The sequence below is a fragment of the Ovis canadensis genome, chromosome 2, assembly GCF_042477335.2.
Source record: "Ovis canadensis isolate MfBH-ARS-UI-01 breed Bighorn chromosome 2, ARS-UI_OviCan_v2, whole genome shotgun sequence".
Lineage (NCBI taxonomy): Eukaryota > Metazoa > Chordata > Mammalia > Artiodactyla > Bovidae > Ovis > Ovis canadensis.
Genome location: NC_091246.1, coordinates 155,529,093 through 155,549,908, shown reverse-complemented (window position 1 = coordinate 155,549,908; position 20,816 = coordinate 155,529,093). Strand labels below are relative to the sequence as shown.

General features: G+C 37.6%; 1 protein-coding gene across 29 annotated transcripts in view; it reads right to left on the bottom strand.

Moving 5' to 3' along the window:
* The window catches only part of BAZ2B (bromodomain adjacent to zinc finger domain 2B), a 421,280-nt gene that overhangs the window by 234,550 nt on the left and 165,914 nt on the right, over positions 1–20,816 (bottom strand). For all 29 annotated transcript variants that reach the window (XM_069577387.1, XM_069577390.1, XM_069577393.1 and 26 more), the window contains one exon: positions 19,544–19,586. The gene's annotated coding sequence lies outside the window, so the exon portion shown is untranslated. The remainder of the gene's footprint in view (positions 1–19,543; positions 19,587–20,816) is intronic.

Below are 20,816 nucleotides of genomic sequence, written 5' to 3'. Positions count from 1 at the left end.
ACTCCTAGAGGAGAACATAGGCAAAACACTCTCAGACATAAATCACAGCAGGATCCTCTATGATCCACCTCCCAGAATTCTGGAAATAAAAGCAAAAATAAACAAATGGGATCTAATTAAAATTAAAAGCTTCTGCACAACAAAGGAAAATATAAGCAAGGTGAAACGACAGCCTTCTGAATGGGAGAAAATAATAGCAAATGAAGCAACTGACAAACAACTAATCTCAAAAATATACAAGCAACTTCTGCAGCTCAATTCCAGAAAAATAAACGACCCAATCAAAAAATGGGCCAAAGAACTAAATAGACATTTCTCCAAAGAAGACATACGGATGGCTAACAAACACATGAAAAGATGCTCAACATCACTCATTATTAGAGAAATGCAAATCAAAACCACAATGAGGTACCACTTCACACCAGTCAGAATGGCTGCGATCCAAAAATTTGCAAGCAATAAATGCTGGAGAGGGTGTGGAGAAAAGGGAACCCTCCTACACTGTTGGTGGGAATGCAAACTAGTACAGCCACTATGGAGAACAGTGTGGAGATTCCTTAAAAAATTGCAAACAGAACTACCTTATGACCCAGCAATCCCACTGCTGGGCATACACACCGAGGAAACCAGAATTGAAAGAGACACATGTACCCCAATGTTCATCGCAGCACTGCTTATAATAGCCAGGACATGGAAACAACCTAGATGTCCATCAGCAGATGAATGGATAAGAAAGCTGTGGTACATATACACAATGGAGTATTACTCAGCCGTTAAAAAGAATTCATTTGAATCAGTTCTGATGAGATGGATGAAACTGGAGCCGATTATACAGAGTGAAGTAAGCCAGAAAGAAAAACACCAATACAGTATACTAACACATATATATGGAATTTAGGAAGATGGCAATGACGACCCTGTATGCAAGACAGGGAAAGAGACACAGATGTGTATAACGGACTTTTGGACTCAGAGGGAGAGGGAGAGGGTGGGATGATTTGGGAGAATGACATTCTAACATGTATACTATCATGTGAATTGAATCGCCAGTCTATGTCTGACGCAGGATGCAGCATGCTTGGGGCTGGTGCATGGGGATGACCCAGAGGGATGTTGTGGGGAGGGAGGTGGGAGGGGGGTTCATGTTTGGGAATGCATGTAAGAATTAAAGATTTTAAAATTTAAAAAATAAAAAACTAAAAATAAGTAAATAAAAAAAAAAAAGTAATGCTCAAAATTCTCCAAGCCAGGTTTCAGCAATACATGAACCGCGAACTCCCTGACGTTCAAGCTGGTTTTAGAAAAGGCAGAGGAACCAGAGATCAAATTGCCAATATCTGCTAGATCATGGAAAAAGCAAGAGAGTTCCAAAAAAACATCTATTTCTGCTTTATTGACTATGCCAAAGCCTTTGACTGTGTGGATCACAATAAACTGTGGAAAATTCTGAAAGAGATGGAATACCAGACCACCTGACCTGCCTCTTGAGAAATCTGTATGCAGGTCAGGAAGCAACAGTTAGAACTGGACATGGAACAACAGACTGGTTCCAAATAGGAAAAGGAGTACGTCAAGGCTGTATATTGTCACCCTGCTAATTTAACTTCTATGCATAGTACATCATGAGAAACACTGGACTGGAAGAAACACAAGCTGGAATCAAGATTGCTGGGAGAAATATCAATAACCTCAGATATGCAGACGACACCACCCTTATGGCAGAAAGTGAAGAGGAGCCTAAAAGCCTCTTGATGAAAGTGAAAGAGGAGAATGAAAAAGTTGGCTTAAAGCTCAACATTCAGAAAACGAAGATCATGGCATCTGGTCCCATCACTTCATGGGAAATAGATGGGGAAACAGTGGAAACGGTGTCAGACTTTATTTTTGGGGGCTCTAGAATCACTGCAGATGGTGGTTGCAGCCATGAAATTAAAAGACGCTTACTCCTTGGAAGAAAAGTTACGACCAACCTAGATAACATATTCAAAAGCAGAGACATTAATTTCTCGACTAAGGTCTGTCTAGTCAAGGCTATGGTTTTTCCAGTGGTCACGTATGGATGTGAGAGTTGGACTGTGAAGAAGGCTGAGTGCTGAAGAATTGATGCTTTTGAACTGTGGTGTTGGAGAAGACCCTTGAGAGTCCCATGGACTGCAAGGAGATCCAACCAGTCCATTCTGAAGGAGATCAGCCCTGGAATTTCTTCGGAAGGAATGATGCTAAAGCTGAAACTCCAGTACTTTGGCCACCTCATGCGAAGAGTTGACTCATTGGAAAAGACTCTGATGCTGGGAGGGATTGGGGGCAGGAGGAGAAGGGGACGACCAAGGATGAGATGGTTGGATGGCATCACTGACTCGATGGACGCGAGTCTGAGTGAACTCCAGGAGATGGTGATGGACAGGGAGGCCTGGCGTGCTGCAATTCATGGGGTGGCAAAGAGTCGGACACGACTGAGTGACTCTACTGAACTGAGGAGAAACTCAAAGAGAATCATGCCAGATACATTACAGTTAAACTGTTAAGTGACAAAGACAGAATCTTGAAAGCATCAAGAGAGAAGGAATTTTCATGTACAAGAAGTCCTCAATAAAATTAACATCCTATTTCTTATCAGAAAGCACGGAGGCCAGAGGCAGTGGAATGACATATCTAAAGTGCAAGAACGGAAACAACTGTTAACCAAGGATTATATATCTGGCACAACTATACTTTGGAAGAGAAGAAGAAATTAAGATATACCCAAATAAATGAAATAAATATTAATAGCACCTAGCACCAGTGCAAAGAGAGAGGCAGTGTAGTATAATAAAGACATAGGCTCCTTGTCAAACTGTCTGGATTTGAACCCTGAACCTCAGTGATTAATAAACACCTGACCCTGGGCAACTTGCTTAACACCTCTGTGACTCAGTGTTTGCAAACGTAAAATGAGGATAGCTCCCTCATGAAGTTAGGAAGATGAAATAAGTTAAAACAATAAACTCAAAAAAGGGTGCCTTGTACATAATTAAGCACTTATATGTTGACTCTCACCACCACCACTATCATAATCATCATTATCACTTTTACAGAGGTTCTAGAAATGTTAGTTTCTATGAACTTTCCATATCTCTGTGAAACAAACACTGAACACTGAGAAAGTATGACACAATCGTGATCTTTTTTTGTAGGAGAATTATGGTTAGCAAAATCAAGAAATTACATTTCACTTATAATAATGGTTATTGCACTATTGTCAGTCCCTTTAGCAAATTCTCTTTTACCCAAGGTGCCAAGTTAAAAAAAAAAACAACGGTGTTTTGTGAATATACTTTTTTTTCTCAAGCTCAATCTATGACAAAGATGCATATATTTCTTGTCACAGACTTGTGCTAAATGAACAAAGAGCCCAACACCACTATCATATTTAAGATAATTTGTAACAACAATACTTAATAATAAATATTCAACCAATGTAGACATTTCTTTGTCTTATAATATTTTAAAAGTGTTTGTTTGAATCTGGACTCAAATATGATCTGTACATTAGAACTGGCTGATATTCCTTTTTAGTTCCTTTGAATCTGTAACTGTGACTACCATATATCCCCATGCCAGGCATTTTTTCCATTAATACTTTCAATTGAAGAAAATACATCTTTTGTCTTCTAGAGTTTCTCAGTTTGGACTTTCCTGACTTTATACCCCTGGTGTCATTTAGTATGTCCCTCTGTCCTTACTATTTCTTGTAAACTAGGCTCAATCATATTCAGATTTTTTCTATTTTTTAATTTGGATGGACAGTTTCATGGGTACTTTTGCTAACAAATTAATGTTTTCCTATATAAAAAATACGAATGATAAATAAAGATATTAGGGAGGTTAAATGAGTTATCACAGGTCACATGCTTGGATTAGTACCTAGCTGCTGCTGCTGCTGCTGCTAAGTCGCTTCAGTCGTGTCCGACTCTGTGCGACCCCAGAGATGGCAGCCCACCAGGCTCCCCCTCCTCCCCGGGATTCTCCAGGCAAGAACACTGGAGTGGGTTGCCATTTCCTTCTCCAATGCATGAAAGTGAAAAGTGAAAGTGAAGTCTCTCAGTTGTGCCTGACTTCGCGACCCCATGGACTGCAGTCTACCAAGCTCCTCCATCCATGGGATTTTCCAGGCAAGAGTACTGGAGTGGGGTGCTATTGCCTTCTCTGTTAGTACCTAGCATAGACCAAGAACTGCATAAACATTAGATAAACATATTATTACACTGCATACAGAGAATGAACAGAATTTGATGTCAGATTAGAAGAGCACTTCTGAAGAAGGTAACTAACATGGTTTGGTGGCTGACTAGATGTTGATATCACTGACCAACACAGGGAATATACAGAGAGGGGAAAGTTTCTGGGGAATTAGAAGAGAATGAGTCAACTTTAGATATCCTGAATTAGCGTCAGTGGGGTGGCCAGGCATCAATGTCACACCCAGAGCTGGAAATAGGGGTTCTAAAATTTAAAAAAGAGATCTGTGGACAAGAAATAAACATCAAATGTTGACAGGAAGGGAAGCTCAGTGAAGGTCACAGCTGTCATAAAAGATGACAAGACCACTTGAAGAATGAATTGGCATTGGAGAAAGAAAGGAAACAACACTTCAAAAAAGGAAATGATGTACAGGAAAAGACATGTAGACAAAATTATCATTGTATGTTGTGGCTATAGGATTGTTCTGACTAGGAAACAAACTGTGTGGAGAAATCAAAGAAAGTGAAGTTACATGGATAGAACAAGGCTAACTTTGAATGGCTTTGAAATTTAGAAATAGGTAATTCAATTTAAACAGGAAATAGGAATACCCTGAAGAAGTTAACAAGACAACTGAACTCTATGCCATGTCAACACTATACAAAAATATACCATAAAAGAATCGGGAAAGTATAAAATATACTTGGTATATTATTCTAGAAGATTTAACTTTATGCCAGTTTTACTTTGGTCTACTAAAGGGAATGTTCCCGAGGCACTGTGGTTTCGGGCCGTTACAAAAGAGGAGGGAGATACTGTCTTTAGTATCTTCTCTATTCCCCCCTCTTTTGTCTCCTCTCACCTAGGAAACCAACACTCTTAAGCTGCCCTAACTATACAAAACTATATTTTGCAATGATGCACTGTCTTGCTACCTGAAGCACTCTGGTTACATCTCCACATTCAGTTCTAGCCTGCCATGAAACCTTTATTCTGCTACTACCCTCAGATCCTTTGACTATCAAATTAAAGTGATTCATACAACACAATAAGTGACCAAAATTCTATAGGATTTTTAATTTAAAAGAAGAATTTGTTAACTTATATGAATTTTCAAACTGTTAAAATATATTTTTCCTATAGTTTTCTACATATTTATCTATTCTAGTTTAATTGAACAGATTATCAAGACTAAGAGGCATATCTGCAGAGGCCAGTTTTCTGCATAAATTTCTGTTGTGCCTCTACTGGGGACAAGGCATTGTAATTGACTCTAATGGGACTGCAAGAATGAAGGCATTGTAATGATGCTAATGGAAGTTTTGCATGCGTTGCTAAGTTGCTTCAGTCGCATCTGACTCTGTGCGACCCTACTGACTGTAGCCCACCAGACTCCTCTGTCCATGGGATTCTCCAGGCATACTGGAATGGAGTGGACTGCCACGCCCTCCTCCAGAGGATCTATCCGACCCAGGGAGAGAACCCACATCTCTTATGTCTCTAGGATTGGCAGGTGGGATCTTTACCACTAGCACCACCTGGCAAGAATGAACAAAACAGAGACTTCCCTGTGGTCCAGTGGTTAAGACTTCATCTTCCGATGCAGGGGGTATGGGTTCAATCCTTGGACTGGGAGCTAAAATCTCATGCCCCATGGCCCAAAATCCGGAACACAAAAACAAAGTAGTAATATTGTAACAAATTCAATAAAGACTTTAAAAAATGGTCCACATAAAAAAATCTTTAAAAAAAAAAACAGAATAAATTTAACATAATTTATGACTTTACTGTAAGAACTTTACAATCAAATAGGTGAAAGAGCAAAACATACAATTCATCTCAAGGGCAGATAAAGGCTCTATAAGAATGTTTATATATACCCAAGTTTCTGAAACCTGGGTATATATAAATCCTTATAAAGAGAGAAAAAATGTGTTGTGGACAGGTGTTAACAGATACATGATTACATTATTGAAATACCTGAAAAAGCAAAATTATGGATAAGGATAAATTCTTCTTGCTTTCAGGTCTTACTATAGTAAAAATAGTATCAAAACAAATCTACAAACTATGTACATAAAAGCCAGAAAACTAACAGATTACAAATTGCTCTCAATATGATATTTTTGCTCAAAAAAATCACTGTACTCAACATGAATATGGCACTGACTGCTTTTTCCCCATTATTTTCTAGTTACATTTGAGTTTGGCATGCATATCTTATCGGTGGCTCAGTGGCAGAATCTGCCTGCCAATGCAGGAGACACAGGAGACATAGCTTTGATCCCTGGGTCAGTATCCTCTGCAGGAGGAAATGGCAACCCACTCCAGTATTCTTGCTTGGGAAATTCCATGGACAGAGGAGCCTGGTAGTCTACAGTCCAGTAGGACTGCAGAGTCAGACACGACTGAGTGACTGAATACACACACACACACAAACACATATGCATACTTATAACATATATTAGTGTTCCATCAACAATTTAATATTCCCACCATTTCTTTCTACTAAAACTCTGCAAAGCTATAATTTAGTTCATTTCTATGTCAACTGGCCCTCAGTTGGTACAAATGAACCATCTGTATCTATCAAATTTATTTTTATTCTTTTCTCATTAAACTGACTTAACACATTCATAGCCCTGTAAGTCTAATGAAGTAACTGCTTATAAGGTAAGTATCCTAGATGATCCAAGAATATTTCTTTTTTATTAGGGTTGAAATTTGTAAATTCTTGTAGTAAACACTTTCTCTCCCACAGAGAGAACATGTCTATGTACTCAGGTCCAAGGACTCCCATGTTGAAGAACAATGCTATAATAGAAATAACAAACACTATACAGGCAGAAATGATGGGGAGATTAATTCCAACTGCAGAGGTTTTATGGAGGCGGTAACATTTGAGGGCAGCTGTGACATGTAAGTTTAGTGCCAAGTGTTAAAGTTTTCTATAATTTCTTTGCCATAAGATTGAAAATATGACACAAACTTGAGTAAAAAAAGACAAGAACATTCATTGGCAAAGGCAATAAAGAGAAAATGATCAATTTTATGAACAAAAGGTGAGGAGTTTTCTTCTAAGAAAGAAAATCAGATAATAAGATTCCAAGCAGCATAAAAATAAATGGCATACTTTGCATGTGGAAAAGTTTACTTATACTTACTGATGTAATGCTTTTTAAAGATACTCGCATAAGGAAAGCATCAGAAATATTTCTACTAGTTAGACTTATTTTAACATCTCCAATTTTAGGTACCCTTATGATACCCCCTTCAAGGATCACTGCCTTGTCATGGTGAAGGGGCTTGAGTAACGCAATGAAGCTATGAGCCATGCCGTGGAGGGCCACACAAGATGGACGGGTCATAGCAGAGAGTTCTGACAAATCGTGATCCTCTGGAGGATGGAATGGCAAACCACCCCAGTATACTTGCAGTGAGAACCTCATGAACTGTATAAAAGGCCAAAAAGATATGAAACCAAAAGATGAGGCCCCCAGGTCTGAAGCTGTCTAACATGCTACTGGGGAAGAGCAGAGGAGAATTACCATAGCCCAGAACGAATGAAGCGGCTAGACCAAAGTGGATACAATGCTCAGCTGTGGATGGGTCTGGTGATGAAAGTAAAATCCGATGCTGCAAAGAACAGTATTGTATAGGCACCTGGAATGTTAGGTCCATGAATCAAGTAAAACGACATGGTCAAGCAGGAGATGGTAAGAATAAACATCAACATCCTAGGAAATCGTGAACTAAAATGGAATGAGTGAATTTAACTCAAATGACCATTATATCTACTACCATGGGCAAGAATACCACAGAAGAAACAGAATAGCCCTCAATCAACACAAGAGTCTGAAATACAGTATCTGGGTGCAACTTCAAAAATGACAGAATGATCTCAGTTCATTTCCAAGGCAAGCCGTTCAACATGACAATAATCCAAGTCTATGCCCCTGCCACCTATGCTAAAGAAGCTGAAGTTGACCAGTTCTACGAAGACCTAGAAGATGTCCTAGAACTAACACCTAAAAATGACGTTCTATTCATCATTGGGGATTAGAATGCAAAAGTATGAAGTCAAGATATACCTGGGATAACAGGCAAGTTTGGCCTTGGAGAACAAAATGAAGCAGGGCAAAAACTAACTGAATTCTGCCAAGAGGATGCACTAGTCTTAGCAAATAACCTTTTTCAACAACATGAGAGATGACTTTACATATGGACATTGCCAAATGGTCAATACCAAAATCAAATTGATTATTTCCTTTGTAGACAAAGATGGAGAAGCTGTATACAGCCAATAACAACAAAAAAGACCTGGAGCTGACTGTGGCTCAGATCATCAGCTTCTCAAAACAAAATTCAGGCTTAAACTAAAGAAAATGGAAAAACACTAGGCCAGCCAGGTATGACTTAAATCAAATCCTGTATGAATTCACAGTAGAGACAATGAAGAGATTCAAGGGCCTAGATCTAGTTAACACTGTGCCTGAAGAACTATAGACAGAGGTCCAAGATATTGTACAGGAGGCAGCAAAAAAAACCATCCCAAAGAAAAAGAAAAGAAGCCAAAGTGGTTATCTGAGGAGGCTTTACAAATAGCGGAAGAACAAAGAGAAGCGAAAAGCAAGAGAGAGAGGAAAACATATATCCAATTAAACGCAGAGTTCCAAAGAATATCTAGCAGAGATAAGAAGGCCTTCTTCAATGAATAGTGCTTAACAATAGAAGAAAACAACAAAAGGAGAAAGATTAGAGATATCTTCAGGAAAACTGGAAACATCAAGGCAGCATTCCACCCAAAGACGGGCACCTTTAAAGGATAAAAATGGTAGAGACCTAGTAAACACTGAAGAGATCAAGATGAGACAGAAAGAACACATGGAAGAACTATATAAAAAAGATATCAATGAACTGGATTACTACGATGGTGTGGTTTCTCACCCAGAGACAGACGTTCTGGAGTGTGAAGTCAAGTGGGCTTTAAGAAGCACTGCTGTTAATAAAGCTAGTGGATGGAATGAAATTCCAACACAGCTATTCAAATCCCAAAAGGATGACGCCATCAAGGTTTTGCATTCACAATGTCAGCAAATCTGGAAGACCCAGAAGTGGCCACAGGACTGGAAAAGGTCAGTTCCCAATTCCTCATCCCAATTCCCACGAAGGGTAGTACTAAAGAATGTGTTAACCATCAGATAATTGCACTCATCTCCCATACTAGTAAGGTCATGCTTAAAATCTTGCATGCTAGGCTGATTCAGCATTATGCGAACCAAGAACTTCCAGATGTCCAAGTTGAGTTTAGAAAAGGAAGAGGAACTAGAGATCCAGTTGCCAATATTTGCTGGATTATAAAGAAAGCAAGGGAATTTCAGAAAAACATCTAGCTTTGTTTCATTGACTACACTAAAGCCTTTAACTGTGTGGATCATGACAAACTGTGGAAAGCTCTTAGAGAGACGGGAATACCAGACCATCTTACTTGTCTCCTGAGAAACCTGTATGTGGGTAAAGAAGCAACAATTGGAACCCTATATGGAACAACTGACTGGGTAAAGACCGAGAAAGGAGTACAATAGGGCTGTCTGCTGTCACCCTGTTTGTCTAACCTACACGCTGAGCACATCATAAGAAATGCCAGGCTGGATGAGTTACAAGCTGGAATCAAGGTAGGCAGGAGAAACATCAACACCCTCAGATATGTGGATGATACCATTCTAATGGCAGAAAGCAAAGAGGAACTACAGAGCCTCTTGATGAGGGTGAAAGAGGAAAGTGAAAGAGCCATCTTAAGACTAAATATTTTTAAAAAAGCTAAGATCCTGGCATCTGGCCCCATTATTTCCCCATTAAAGGTGAAAGTAGTGACAGATTTCCTCTTCTTGGCCTCTAAAACCACTGGATGGTGATTGCAGCCATGAAATCAGATGATTGCTTCTTTGCAGAAAAACAATGACCAACCTTGACCATGTATAGAAAAGCACAGATATTACTCTGCTGACAAAGGTCCATATAGTCAAGACTATGGTTTTCCCAGTGCTTACGTATAGTTGTGAGACCTGGACCATAAAGAAAGGAGAACACCAAAGAATTGATGCCTTCAAACTGTGGTGCTGGAGAAGACTCTTCAGAGTCCCTTGGAGAGCGAGAACAACCAGTCAATTTTAAGGGAGATCAATCCTGAATATTCACTGGAAGGTCTGAAGCTAAAGCTGGAGCTCCAGTATTTTGGTCATCTGATGTGAACAGATGACTCATTGGAAAAGTCCCTGATGCTGGGAAAGACTGAGGGTAGAAGGAGAAGAGGACATCAGAGGATGAGATGGCGGGATGACATCACCAAAACAATGAACATGAACTTAGGCAAACTGCGGGAGATAGTGAGAGACAGGGAGGCCTGATGTGCAGCAGTTAATGGAATTGCCAAAAGTCAGACACAACTGGGAGACTGAACAACAATAAATGGATGTAATACAGTAAGAATTTTTCTATTTCCATTTATATCAAAAATCTTTTTTCCTCTTCAGTTTTTCCTTTGTGTATTAGTAGAAAAAGAATGAAAGAGTCAAATATCATAATCCCATAACTCAGTCTGTAACACACTTCTGTTCATCTCTATATCAGTTTCTGTAGACTCTATTTGTATTTTATCTACTCCATGACAAACATTTCAACAAATGTATATCTCACAGGAGATCTGTGCACTGGTGTTCTAGAAGGTGTGAAAGGAAAAGAATGTATTAGTCAGATTAACTTTCAAGTCACTTTAATTCAGAAAATATTTACCTAGTAGTCTAGGTGCTAGACTCTTTGCTGATTACAATTAAAAATACCAAACCAAATTAGAAAATTATTTTTCTTTTATATTTTCTCATGCATATAATAAGGTTACTGTTTCTTTTATTTTTAGGAAGATCTATGAAATAGTAGCTGATTCAGAATTTTTACATAAGAAATAATCTTTAATCCAAGTAATCAGGGCTTCCCTGATAGCTCAGCTGGTAAAGAATCTGCCTGCAATGTGGGAGACCTGGGTTCGATCCCTGGGTTGGGAAGATCCCCTGGAGAAGGGAAAGGCTACCCACTCCAGTATTCTGGCCTGGAGAATGCCATGGACTGTGCAGTCCATGTGCTCGCAGAGTTCGACACAACTGAGCAACTTTTCACTTTCACTTTCTATCTTTAATTCAAATGAGTATGTAACATTGTACATTTTCACTTGTTGAAAGAAGTTCAGTAGGGTCTCTGCAACAGGTATCATTTCTATCTACAGGCACTAATACTAAGAACACCATGCATACTATTAGCTCCTTTAATGTTAAAACTGCAACTTTTTGGTGAGATGCAATAGGAGTAAATGGAGGTGTCTTTTACTCAAATACACAATAGCAATAGAAAATTGATCTGTATAAAGTAATTTAAATGGCTGCTATATACTAACTTTGAAGACATATTCACAATTCAGACTCTAGAAAACAAAATGCTTAAGACAGTTTATGATTTTAAGATGGTAGATTTTTAAATTTAATGTTTTAGATGTATTCATTGTCATAAAATATGGAAATTCTTTATTTCCATAAATTCTGGCTCGATAACTGTTATTATATTTTATCAAAGATATTTTAAATTTGGCTATAACTCTTTGGTATTAGAAAAGAAGAAAAATAAAAGTCATATAATACATAGCAGCTGCTGCTGTTGCTGCTAAGTCACTTCAGGCACATCCAACTCTGTGCGACCCCATAGATGGCAGCCCACCAGGCTCCCATCCCTGGGATTCTCCAGGCAAGGACACTGGAGTGGGTTGCCATTGCCTTCTCCAATGCGTGAAAGTGAAAGGGAAGTCGCTCAGTCATGTCCGACTCCTAGCGACCCCACAGACTGCAGCCCACCAGGCTCCTCTGTCCATGAGATTCTCCAGGCAAGAGTACTGGAGTGGGGTGCCATTACCTTCTCCAGTACATAGCAGACTTGTTCTTAAATGTCTGATTTTCCAAACAATGACTTAACTAGCACACTGGGAAAGACAACTTTACCCTTCTGACTCTCAGTTAATTACCTGTAAATGTAATACTATGTCTTCTAAATTTGTCAAAGGCTCAAGTAGAGATCATCTAGTATCTTAAAGAATGAATAAATAGTTTTGTTCTTCCCTCCTAAATGCTTTGTATAAAAATATATTTATTTTAAAAATATTTAATGGGAAAAACCATGAGTAATACTAAAATTATTAACATTAGAAGAAAATTCATTAGGTACTCTGCACTTACCAAACTTTTTGGTTTGTAAACTCCTATAAGATCTGACTTCTAGGCTCATTACTTCCTCAAATTTTACACTTCAACAATAATGAACCAAAATGGTTGAATGTCCCTGAATACATGTTATTTTCAATCTATATGCTTATTTTCTCTTTCTGTATTCTCTTATAACTCATACCTCAAAACTAGACTAGATGTCTACCCTCTCTTTAAAGATTTCCCTAGTCTCCTTTCCAAGACAAAGAGAATGAATCATTCTATTCTTCTCCTAAAATTCAAGCCATCAAAAAGTGACAACATCAGAATGGGAGAAAATAATAGTAAACGAAGCAATGGACAAAGAATTAATCTCAAAAATATACAAGCAACTCATGCAGCTCAATTCCAAAAAAATAAATGACCCAATCAAAAATGGCCCAAAGAACTCAACAGACATTTCTCCAAAGAAGACATACAGATGGCTAACAAACACATGAAAAGATGGTTGACATCACTCATTATCAGAGAAACACAAATCAAAACCACCATAAGATACCATTACATGCCAGTCAGAATGGTTGCTATCCAAAAGTCTATAACCAATAAATGCTGGAGAGGGTGTGGAGAAAAGGGAACCCTCTTACACGGTTGGTGAAAATGCGAACTAGTACAGCCACTATGGAGAATAGTGTGGAGATTCCTTAAAAAACTGGAAATAGAACTGCCATATGACCCAGCAATCCCACGACTGGGCATATACACCAAGGAAACCAGGACTGAAAGAGACACGTGTACCCCAGTGTTCATCACAGCATTGTTTATAATAGCCAGGACATGGAAGCAACCTAGATGTCCATCAGCAGATGAATGGATAAGAAAGTTGTGGTACATATACATAATGGAGTATTACTCAGCCATTAAAAAGAATACATTTAAATCAGTTCTAATGAGGTGGATGAAACTGGAGCCGATTATACAGAGTGAAGTAACCCAGAAAGAAAAACACCAATACAGTATACTAACACATATATATGGAATTTAGAAAGATGGTAACGATAACCCTATATGCGAGACAGCAAAAGAGACACAGATGTACAGAACAGTCTTTTGGACTCTGTGGGAGAGGGCGAGGGTCTGATGATTTGGGAGAATGGCATTGAAACATGTATATTATCTTATATAAAATGAATCACCAGGCCAGGTTTGATGCATGAGATACGGTGCTCGGGGCTGGTACACTGGGATGACCCAGAGGGATGGGATGGGGAGGGAGGTGGGAGGGGGGTTCAGGATGGGGAACACATGTACACTCGTGGTGGATTCATGTCAATGTATGGCAAAACCACTATAATATTGTAAAGTAATTAGCCTCCAATTAAAATAAATAAATTTATATCAAAAAAGGTGACAACAGACTTCAACGGAAATAAATGAAATATAAATAAATCAAAGACACTGAAACAATGGTGTAAACTCTGTTATATTATCTTGATGTAAATCAAGGTAAATTTTGGCTATGAGTGACGGCCCAAAACTGAGTGGCTTATAAGATAGAAGTTTATCCCATTCAAGTCAAGGGTATAAGCAAGTCAGAGTGGGCAAGGTGACATTCTGAAGTTATCAGGGACTTTCAATCTTACTGCTTTGCCTATTCTGAATTTGTGGTTTGCCCTCGTTGTTCACTTATCAGATCCATGTATCAGCAAGTATAGAGGAAAGGGGAAAACGAAGGCACACTCCTCTTCCTTTAAGGCTACTTTCCACACAAGTTGCACACAGTCCTACTTCTTATGTATCTCTAGTTAAAACAGTCACATGACCACATTTAGCTGTAAGTGAGACTGAAAGTGATAGTTTCATTCCAGGTAGTAATAGGCTGGGAAAAGATCAGTAGATGAGGAAAACCGATGTTAGGGTACAACAATCAATCATTGCCGGGCTTGGTTATATATTATCTGAGGTAGGTACATAACTGATATTTACTAATTAACATCAATATTTCTAGTAGTGTGTATGCTATAAAAATATATAGTAATTTCTTCTAAATTTCAATTTTTAAGTTAAATATATCTATTGGTAGAGATTAATCTCTATGAAGTTTAAATAATATTCACAGTAAAATTACCAACAGGAAAAAAAATTTCAATAAAAACAGAAAAAGCTACTTCAATTATTATAAAAGTTGCTTTGTAACAGGTTATTAAATATGAGTCAAAATGTTAAATAAGAATATTTAAAATAAAATATACCCATTGTATTAATAAAACTACGTATAAACAAAACTGCATGTAAATGAAACTGCATGAATACTCTTAGAGAAGATAGAGGATTTGGGGAGATTTGGGAAGAAAAAAGTCCATCAGTTAGTTTATTGTATCTCTTACAAATGCTGTTGAGAGATTTTTAATCAAGTAGAGTGATCACAAAACAGAAGTAAAAGTTAGAATAAAGAAAAACCAGGTTTTGACTTTCGGCAAGTAACTTTACAGATGATGATGACTATGATAAGGGGTCAAAAGAATTCACCACTTCAGTCTGGGTTTTATGCTTCTGCAGTAAGCATTTTTTTCGTTTAATATTCATAACACTCCATTAAACATTATTCCACTTTAAACAGAAAAAAAACCAAACTGGAACTTAGACTATCTAACTGACTCAAGAGCAAAACAGCTATATTAAATATCAGAGCACAAATGTAGAGGTTTTTCCGACCCAGTTCCTCTTCTTAACCATTATGCAAGCCATCTAGCTTCAAACTCTTGGATGTTGGTTTTGTCATTTGTTACATAAGGGGAATTTAGCACAACCTAAAGATCCAACCAGTCCATTCTGAAGGAGATCAGCCCTGGGATTTCTTTGGAAGGAATGCTGCTAAAGCTGAAACTCCAGTACTTTGGCCACCTCCCGCGAAGAGTTGACTCATTGGAAAAGACTCTGATGCTGGGAGGGATTGGGGGCAGGAGGAGAAGGGGACAATTGAGGATGAGATGGCTGGTTGGCATCACTGACTTGATGGACGTGAATCTGAGTGAGCTCCGGGAGTTGGTAATGGACAGGGAGGCCTGGCATGCTGCGATTCATGGGGTCGCAAAGAGTCAGATATGACTGAGCAACTGAACTGAACTGAACTGAAACTGTTCTAAAGTTAATTCTGGTCTTTCAAGATGGTATTCTAATGAGGTCTGACACCCTTCCCCCACTTCCCAAAAAATCACATAATATCAACAGATCTAATCAGCTTCTTTCGTGGATCTTATGTGAGTCAAGAAAGTTATCATTTCTATATATAAGGTAGAAAGTAAAAATCCATATATTAAAATGAATAGATGAAAAGATCACAGTGTGGAAGTCAGGTAAATTTGGATATATTCCTATTCTTCATAGTTGATGTCGCACCCCTTCTCATATCAATAAAAGAGCAAACCAAAAAGTTAAGACAGAGGAAAGGTAACTAATATTTATTTAAATCCTTTTAGATATATGCATAAATTATTTTGTGAAAATACTGAGGCACAAAGAGGCTGACTTACTAAAGGTCATATACACAGTATACATACAGTGACATCAGTACTTGCACTTGCTCTGGTTCTAAAAGTTAGGCTCTTTCCTATTTAGCTTGCATCCTATGGCTCAATTTTGGACATTCATATATTAATATCCTTGTTTCAATTTTAATGTAAGAAAACTAAAGATAATCTTTTTTCAATGATCCGATGGAACTGAGAGTTGGAATTAGAGAGTTGGACTATGCTGGAGAAGACTCTTGAGAGTCCCTTGGACAGTTGGCAATTTTATCTCTGCTTCTTCTGCCTTTTTAAAATCCAGCTTGAACATCTGGAAGTTCACTGCAGCCATGAAATTAAAAGACACTTGCTCCTTGGAAGAAAATCTATGACCAAGCTAGACAGCATATTAAAAAGCAGAAACATCACTTTACCAATAAGGGTCTGACCAGTCAAAGCTATGGTTTTTCCAGTAGTCATGTGTGGATGTGAGAGTTGGACTATAAAGAAAGCTGAGCACTGAAGAATTGATGCTTTTGAATTGTGGTGTTGGAGAAGACTCTTGAGAGTCCCTTGGACAGCAAGGAGATCCAACCAGTCCATCCTAAAGGAAATCAGTCCTGAGTATTCATTGGAAGGACTGATGCTAGCGCTCCCATACTTTGGCCACCTAATGCGAACAACTGACTCATTGGAAAAGACCCTGATGCTGGGAAAGAATGAAGGCAGGAAGAGAAGGGGACAACAGAAGATGAGATGGTTGCATGGCATCAACTCAATGGCGATGAGTTTGAGTAAACTCCGGGAGTTGGTGATGGACAGGGAGGCCTGGTGTGCTGCAGTCTATGATAGGGTTACAAAGAGTTGGACACGACTGAGCGACTGAACTGAACCGAACTGAAAGATACTCTGGCTTCCCAAGTGGTTCAGTGGTAAAGAATGCGCCTGCCACTGCAGGAGATAAAGGACACACAGGTTCAATCTCTGGGTTGGGAAGAGTCCCTGCAGAAGGAAATGGCAGACCACTTCAGTGCTCTTGTCTGGGAAATCCCATGGATGGAGGAGCCTGGCAGTCTACGGTCCTAGAGGGGGGACACAAAGTGTCAGACATGACTGAGTACACACACACACACACAAAGATACTAATTTAGTTCTTGTGGGTATTTATGACTACTAACAAAATATTTTGCTGGATACAATTAGGAAAGACATATTAAAATATGCACTTATTAAACATATTAAAATATGCAAAATACAGGGGAATATATGTTATCAGTTACATAGGAATAATAAAAACTGAGTATTACCGAACAACTAAGGAGAGAGAGTTATTTTCAATTAGGATGATTAGGGAAGGCCTCAGAGAGATGATTACATGTGTACAAGACATTCAAGAGGAGGTTTGATTTCATCAAGAGTAATAAAATCCTGAAAAAGAAAAAGAATATTCTAGGAAAAGGGAATGACATGAATGTAAGTATGGAGACAAAATGTATATTCAGGGTGGAGTATGTAGTCCACAACTGTGTGGAATGTAGGGGTCTTCTTCTTGAATAATAAGATATTTGTCTGGGAAATATGTTACAGCCAAACTGAGGAGGGGTCTTGAATACCAAGTTAGAAAGTCTGGCTTTGATTATACAAGAAACGGAAAGTCACTAAACATCTTCAAGTAGAGAAACAAAAGAGCTAGAGCATGCTTTAATAAAATTAAACTGAGGACCACATATGTATAGGCTTCAGTAGAATTACTGATGACCAGGAAGAAGAGATAGATCATTTAGAAGATAATGACATTTCAGTGGAATATACTGGGTTGGCCAAAGATGTTATGGAAAAACCTGAATAAACTTTTTGCTGAATCCAATAATACAGAGCTTAAAAACAGAAATTCTCCTGAGTTCTGAAAATTTCTGAAAAAAAAATTATACATATAAGGTGTATATTATATAATATATAAATACTTAGTACAGCTTCAGCTCTGAAAAAATCTATAATATCCCCATTTCAACCACAGTCTTATCTACCCTGACTAGTCCTTTAATCTCTCCATTTTCTTTGAATATATCAGCCTTCCCCTGGTCTCATTTTATTCCAGTCCCATGGTCAACACTTGAACTACTCTCTCAACACTTTCAGCCTGAGTCAGTGTTGAAATCTACCCACTCTTCTTGACTTAAGGGGCTAGAGAAAGCTTCACAACCTTGACATGATGAGAAAGGGTTTCTGTTATCAGGTACTTATGAAACTCTCATATGAATACTTAGTTTTTAACTTACTTAACATCTGATAATGTTAAATCTGAACACTACCTCTCTTCCTGAAATTCTTGAATTGAAACAGTTGCAATTAAATGTTCTCTTAATATTACTCTAAAAATGTACTGAGGGTCGGCATTTTTTAATTAAAAAAAAATACCTCTTTCATACGATGTCAATTTTAACTTCCTTGATTGTAAAACAAGATGCATAACAGAAGGATGCTGAAGAAAAATGATAATATTTTGCTGTAAACCATTAGGGCCATAAAGTTCTGATTAAGAAAAAACCAACAAGCAAAGAGCTACAAACCAGAGATATTTAAAATGCTCCCTTAGGAAAATGAATGAACACACCATAAAAATCTGTAGACTCTACGAGGATGATAAAGCCTTTAAAAATACAATAAAAGCTCTTTCTAGACTCTAAAAAATGTTAAATTTAACAAATGAACCAGTTTTCAAAAAAATGTTAAAACATAATTATATACAAATATATACAAATATATATACAAATATATACAAATGTTATATACAAATAACATTTCTGATAATTACTGCTTCTAATGAACAATTAAAATAGGATTAAAGAAGCAGACTCACTGAATAAATAATATACTCAATTTTTTTCCTCTGTTATTTAAAAGGCGTTTTCAAAAATGCTGTAAAATTTCATTATTGCAATTCAGATTTTATTAGTTAGAATTTTCTAATAATATAGATCAAAACCCTGGATAAAGTTTTTCTTTATGTAGCATATTTCCTTATACACAGTAGAAATTAACATTTTAAAATTAAAAAGGAAAAGTATCTGTTTCTTAAGAAAACTATCCTTTTGAACAACTCTCCATATTTGGAAGACTATACATCAATGAAAATTTTAATAAAGAAGTTTAAGAATCCTTTCAAGAATGCTGTTTTCACAGTCATTCGTAATATGTCCAAGTAATTTTATTTTTATAATCTTTTTCCTAATGTGGAGTCACCTCAAATATTTTGTACCATATTTTATAAAAATAAAACTAAATATGATGATTCAGGTTGTGATTATGATTCACACTGAAATATGTATATATAATTGGGCATATAATCTCAGTTATAAATTAAGGATAATTTTCATTTAAAGTGTTTAAAATCATTTAAAGAACTATTTAAATAAACTATAGCGTGTGAGATGTGAATTATTAAATGTAAATATTCAATTGGCTGTTGAAAGAAAGAGTAACAATTAAAAATTATAAATATTTTCTAACTTAATTCTCATTCTCAGAGAAAACGAAACATCTTTAAGAGTTTAATTATCATTTTAGTCTTACTGTGATCAGTGTGGTCAATCTTGTGACATCACTGTTGAGAAATCTGTAAGAGGAAAACAGAAATACATTCAGCTGAATCATATTTGAGTAAGTAGTTTCAAAAACTAAAAACTTTGTTTAGAATATTTGTCTGTCATGATTCCATAAGGTATTCTAAAATTATTAGGAAAAGTACAATTCAGTTCAGCTCAGTTCAGTCGCTCAGTTGTATCCGACTCTTTGAGACCCCATGAATCGCAGCACGCCAGGCCTCCCTGTCCATCACCAACTCCCGGAGTTCACTCAGACTCACGTCGATCAAGTCAGTGATGCCATCCAGCCATCTCATCCTCTGTTGTCCCCTTCTCCTCCTGCTCCCAATCCCTCCCAGCATCAGAGTCTTTTCCAATGAGTCAACTCTTCGCATAAGGTGGCCAAAGTATTAGAGTTTCAGCTTTAGCATCATTCCTTCCAAAGAAATCCCAGGGCTGATTTCCTTCAGAATGGATTGGCTGGATCTCCTTGCAGTCCAAGGGACTCTCAACAGTCTTCTCCAACACCACAGTTGAAAAGCATCAACTGTTTGGCACTCAGCCTTCTTCACAGTCCAACTCTCACATCCATACATGACCACAGGAAAAACCATAGCCTCAACTAGATGGACCTCAGTCGGCAAAGTAATTGGCATGACACAAATAAGCATAAAACACCTAGAGTTTATTTATAGGCCATTATTTCTTATTAGCATGGCAAATTATGTTTCATTTGTAATCAACAACACCCCCAGAGTAAACATATTAATAAATAAACAATAGGTCACTCAGGTTAGTTTTATTTGTTTTCAAATATTTACTAAGAAGAGAATCACAATGTCTTAAATATACTGTAAAACAAATGACAGATACGTATCCTTTTTTTTTCTATGATTAGATCAGCTGCTCAGTCTATGCCCAAAACATGATCTACTACTTATTATCAATCAACAGGAGAAACTCTGCATTGCAGGCCGATTGTTTACCAGATGAGTTACCAGGGAAGCTTAAGAATACTGGAGTTGATAGCCCAGTATCCCTTCTCCAGGGGTCTTCCTGATCCAGGAGTTGAACTGGCCTCTCCAGTACTTCAAGCAGATTCTTTACCAGCTGAGCTACCAGGGAAGTAATTTAAGGTGAGCTTTTAAATGTTTAGTGTTTAAAAGTAACACAACATTAATGGTGTTTTAAGATTCATAATTAGCTTTCATTACTATTTCATTCCCTCATAAGAATTCCTTCAAAGTGGGAAAGAGGTATTT